Genomic DNA, 6,138 nt, shown 5'->3' on the forward strand with positions numbered 1-6,138 from the left:
AGAGGAGAGAGTTCATTGGGGACACAACGCATGAGGTCACTGGGTGCAGCAACCATTTTGACATCCAAAGCCTCCTGTGTAACTTGTTCAGTTAGTTGGCCATCTATATTTGTATAAAATGGTGGGCTAAAGATTGGTTCCCACTCACTTTATTGTGGAGTTCCTCACACTTTGACTTGCATTTATATAGCGCCTTTCATGACCTCAGCACGTCCCAAAGCACTTTACAGCCATTTGGTTGTTAACACACCTGCCTCTGGGGTGCAGATGTCCAGATAGGCTGAATCATCTACTTAAGACCTTGGAGAGTATCTGCCCCTTACAGCTGTCAGCGAGAACTCCTGTGAGTGAATGTCGTCCACATGTTCTGATCCCTACAGTTCAGGATCTTCTGTAGGTGGTACCAGCTCTCCAGCCGTATCAAACCGCAGCCCTTCCTGGATGGGAAAGTTGTGAGGCGCACAGCAGGTGATGATAATTCTGGAGACGCCTTCTGGCACGTACTGGAGAACTCCATCCGATCTATCCAGGCATTCAGAATCCCAATGGTCCTCTCAATCACCAGCCTGGTATCTGCATGGGCCTCGTTGTACCGCTCCTCTGCTTGTGTTGTTGCTCCATGATGCCCGTACTGATCCCTGAATCCGCCATAATCTGGACCTGTACTGCTCGCTGGCTTAAATCACAGACATTTCCCAGTGACCGCATGAAAGGAGCCTGAGCTGTAATGGTTAAGGGCAGTGGTGAACTTCATAGCCACAGAGAGAGCATTTGGAGAAGCAAACCTCTCGGATACAGAGCTCCTCATAGGAGCTGTGCTACCTGTAGGTTCTTTTGTTTTTTTTGGGGTGGGGGGGTGGAGAAGAGGGGAGGGTGTAATATCTACTCTTCCCTCAGTGCTGCACTGGTTTGTCAGCCTGGATTTTATGGTCAAGAGTCTGGAGTGGGACTTGAACCCACAACTTTCTGACTCAGAGACAAGAATGCTACCCACTGAGCCAAGGGTGACACCTGTGCAGTGGAGAGGAGGGATGTGAAGTCTCCAGGATGATTTCCTGTCCAGCGGAAGGAGGGCACTTCCTGACAGCCGAGGGAGATTCAACTAGTCACTTCTCTCATACCCTCCAAATGATCAGATGTTGATAGCCATTGAGAGATCCATAAGACGCACCATGTCTCTTCCTCTTGAGGAACTGGCAGTGTTATGGGGGGGTGGGGGGGTGGTGAGGAGGCCGAATTAATTGTGGAATCGCATCCATCCTGCAATTTTCACGATCATTTTGGAATTGGGCACCTGCCTGGGTCCTGATCACTTGAAGCCTCGATGAGTTGGGGTTTAGGGGGGAGGGGACATCAGGGGCTGATCTAGGATTTGGAGCAGGAATGCGGGAATATAATCCATCCCAGAAAAAAAAAATTGTGGGGGCGGATCTCCCTCATTCCCCCCGCTCCCACCCCACCTCCTAGTGGTTGCACCTTCCTACCCCAGTGATCCCAAATGAAAGGAGTTCCATGGCTCAGATTGTACCCCTGTATAGGTCTCCTTGCTGCTTGGCTGACTGGAAGACATTTCATACCCAACCAGTGGCATGTTTACCAAGGACGGGCAATTCTCAGGATGTGGGCATCACTGGCAAATTGCTCATACCTAGTTGCCCTGAGAAGGTGGTGAAAGGCCTTCTGTTTGATGCAACTGAGTGGTTTACTAGGCCGCGTCAGAGAACAGTTAAAAGTCAACCACGTTGGTGTGGGTCTGGAGTCAAAATAGGCCAGACCGGGTAAGGACAGCAGGTTTCCTGCTCTAAAGGGACATTAGTGAATCAGTTGGGTTTTTACGACAATCCGACATTTTCATGGTCACGTTTACTGACACCAGCTTTGAATTCAGTTTTAAAAATATGAGGAAATAAAGAGTCTCAAACTACCATGGTGAGATTTGAACTCAACTTCTCTGGACTATTAATCCAGGCCTCTAGACTACTAGCCCAGTAACATAACCACTACACTACTGGACCAACAACTCCTACTGCAATCAATGGAACCAGTTCAGGACGACTCTCGCATTATTGGCAAGGAAACCTCATATAGGAAGTGAGTAAAGCATTTGACCCTTTTAAAGGAGAGATCAATAATCATTTCTGTTTCATCAACAGACTATGAGGTGAGGGGTTACTTTGAATAAACAGAATTACTCCTGAGCATCCCTTCGCCTTGAAGTGTCTCCTCCTATTTAACAGTGAAAAAAACAGGCCAGCATTGTTCCTGTATGTTGCACAAACTATCTCCTAAAGATTTGACTAAAAGATCAGTTTGATTTTTAGATCAGTGGATGATATCAAGTGCCAAGAACCCTGTGAACCAGGAACACATGTCACTGCATTAATAACATACAGGAAATATCTCGTTCCTTTATCTCACGGGCTCTGGAGTGCTTGCTATGTCAAATATTTCCACAAAAAAAAACACACCTTTTTTCTATTCTAAAGGCCAGTATTGCTCAACAGAATGTACATTGCAATATAGGAATTTACTCATTCACATCCCACACTATTAAGCAACTGTTAAGAATTCAGTTAAATACTCCTGGTGCTGTCACGTTATCTGTAGTTTGTGTCTCTTTGTCTTTGTGTCCCTGTCTGTCTGTCTCTCTCTCTCTCTCTCTGTACATTTCTGTTTCTCTCTCAGGCTCTGACCCAGTTTAATGACCTGGTTTTTAGGAAGGTTTAACATCCTAATTTAATCAGTGGCTTTCAACTCATGGTATAATGCAAACTGTTGGGCTCATTTAACAGGCATGTTTGGTGAATAGAGAGCTGACTGAGTGTCGGGGAGGCTGACAGTTCAAAGGGTGCCATGTTCTAAAGAAAGAACTTGCATCCCCAGAGCGTCTGTTTTTAATGACGTTGGTTGAGGGATAAATAATGGCCCAGGACACTGGGGAGAACTCCACTCCCCTTTTTTGAAATAGTGCCATGGGATCTTTTATGTCCACCTGAGAGGTCTCGTCCAAAAGTCAGCACCTTCAACAGTACAGCACTCCCTCAGTACTGCACTGGGAGTGCTAGCCAAGTCTCTGCAGTGGGACTTTAACCTACGACCTTCTGTGTCAGAGGCGAGAGTGCTACCAACTGAGCCACAGCTGACACCATTTGCATTTCTTTGTCTGGCCTTCCAATGGGTAACTGGCATTTGAGAAGATCAACAGGACCCTTCCCGGTAGTTTTTCCTACAGTTCTCTCCACTGCTCCCGAAGCTGTTGACTCCTGTGCCGTATCATTCCATGGGCGTCAGCAGCCCTTCAGTAACTCATCCAAGTGGCCATTCCTCATCTGAGAGCCTAGACAATTGAGTGTTATCCGGTTGTTCAACCATAGGGGCTTCACGGTCAGCACAATCTCATCATCACCGCACAGCCACATAGGGGCATTTCCAGCGAGGAGGATCTGGATAGTGATTAGGAGGAGGGACCCCAGCTATTTTCCCCCCCTCACCCAGAATCACTGCAGCCAATTGTAACACAGCGACTATACTTCAAAAGTACTTCATAAAAGGACATCCTGAGGTCGTGAAAGGCACTATATAAATGCAAGTACTTTCTTTCTATCTTCCTACCCTGGCTGAAATCAATTAGCCCAGCACAGGCCACAACCTGGACCCTCCACTGTGAAGAGGGTCACCAGCACATAGCCCACCCCCATTTTCTTTCGACAATCCTGTGCGTATGAGCCCAGACCAGCTCAAGCTCAGGTAAATGAGTGGATGGGAGGGCTGGGAATACCACCCCCCACCACCACCCCCACCCCCACCCCCCCCATCCACACCGCCCCCGCCCCCCACCCCCCCACATAGCCGAGAACATTGGGCCTGCTCTCTCCCGAAATCCTGGGACAATGTAAAGGAGGCAGAGAATCTTCGCCCCCTTTTTCCTGCTCTTTGTTCTCAGGGAATAGCCGTTCCAAGTCAAAGGTCAGGGAGGCCCCACTTTGTTTCCTCATTGGGCATGAGTCAGACCCAATACACAATTGAAGGGTTAACTGGGGTTGCATCCATCTGCTTTTGGATTGGACAATGTAGTTTTGGTTGGTCCAGAAAATTCAGAAAAGTAAACAGACACCAAAAGGTTTTATTTTCCTAAATAATCAATTTTTCTACTTTTGTGTCTCCATCCTGTGGAAATGTTGGTTATTAAAGATTTCAAAACATGAATCAGAACTCAAGCCATGATCCCATCCCCCAGCCTGGTCCCTCCCCCTCTCTTCCCCCCACCTCACGTGCCCTTACCTTGCCACCTGCTTGGTTTCGGAGTTGGGCAAAACGTGCTGACCCGGTGATTGGCATGTCCATGTATGATTTGGAGGAATGAGCTACATCGCTGTCTCATCCAAAGAACCTCGACAATTCCCCATTGACACAGTTGCTTTCCTCCTTATTTATACGTCAACAGACAGTCACATTAAACACTGGAATGCACCAGAGAACTTTATCAATTAGATTGGCGTTCTTCCCAGACAAGAAATTACCTTCACCTTAACCATCCAGGGATGCTCCCCACCGTGAAGTCAGGATAATCTGCCATCAGGTCAGCTCTCAAAGCGCTGTGCTCAATGACAGTAGAAGGCTGGGCCTAATTCCATTCAGTGCCATGCTCTTTGAACACTGTCTCTAACTTGTCCATTCCTGACACAAAAGTTGACCCATTAACAGAACTAATACTGTCTGATCACCAACCTCTCCCTCATATAAATGGCTATTTCTCACTCAAAATTCTCTCTTCCTTCACATTCTGCCCCTTCATGGCACACGTGGTGTCCCCCAAACTTGTGGGTGCACGTGTACAAGGCGAAAGAGCTGCAATGGGGTAGTCTCAGGGCCCTGGTGGATTGCTTAGCTCTCGCCAGTAAGTTTTCCCGCACTCACTCTGTAAGTATTGCCCCTGGCTGACTGTTGTGTCAGTTTCTCCTCCCTCCCTGAAAGCCTTCTATCTCAACAAACCAAGATACTTTAGTGACACAGACCAGAGCTGAGGAAATACACTCCCAACACCAGGCATTAAACCTGTGCCCACCAGCCCAAGAGCCCGACTTTCTGTGGCAAGTACCTCACCAAAAAGCATGCGGTTGTCCTGTGAGTTATCCTCGGTACAGGAGCATTTCTGATGACACAAGGTGTCATGTCCTTGGAAACGCATCGCCATGTTTCAACCACAGTGCTGAGAAATCCTTAGAAGTCGAGTTTCCTGACATGGAGTGCATGCTCTCGCCCCCTAGTGATGACACCCCACGTACCCATGTGCAGTTAATGGGCAAGATGTCATGAGCCAAGCCTCATTAACCCCAAATGTGTACAAAAGGTACTGCTGGAGTCTAACCAGTGAAAAGCACCTAGCTTGCCAGAGGCGCTAAGGGCAATGGCAACATCCCAAACGTTGCTCCAACTGAAATCAGCTAACTTAGCACAGACTGGGGTTTGGTCCTGGGGCCTCTTTGCCTGTTTTGGTTTCGTACCACACTGAATGATGCACTTACCCACCAAGCCACTAGGGGCACTGATATTCTATTTCTTATTGTAAACTCACCCGAACCCAAAGATAGGCAAAGGGATCAATAAGAACTTCCTGTTTTCCCAAGTAAAATGTTCTTAGAATTGAGATATTGTGACACAGGCTTCACGTCCTCAGCCTGTTTTATTAATGGGACTGAGTTGAAATTGAACAAAACAAAGTTCTAGCTCTGCTCTTTCACCTCGAGAACTTACATCTGAAATCATCCAAGCTTGGTGTCACCCAAGCCCAACCTCATGATTTATCTAATCTTTTCTGCTTCCCTTTTCACCTTTGGTGGTGTCTTGGACTAGAGACTTTAGCCCATTTGTCCGATTGTTTGCCTCTCAAACATTCATAGGATTTCAGTCTCTTTGTCCAGCTGTATGGGTCCAAAGCTTGACACCATCCAGGACAAAGCAGCCCACTTGATTGGCACCCCATCCACTACCTTAAACATTCACTCCCTTCACCACCAGTGCACAGTGGCTGCAGTGTGTACCATCTACAGGATGCACTGCAGCAACTCGCCAAGGCATCTTCGACAGCACCTCCCAAACCCGCAACCTCTACCACCTAGAAGGACAAGGGCAGCAGGC

Source organism: Heptranchias perlo, chromosome 37 (assembly GCF_035084215.1).
Source record: "Heptranchias perlo isolate sHepPer1 chromosome 37, sHepPer1.hap1, whole genome shotgun sequence".
NCBI lineage: Eukaryota > Metazoa > Chordata > Chondrichthyes > Hexanchiformes > Hexanchidae > Heptranchias > Heptranchias perlo.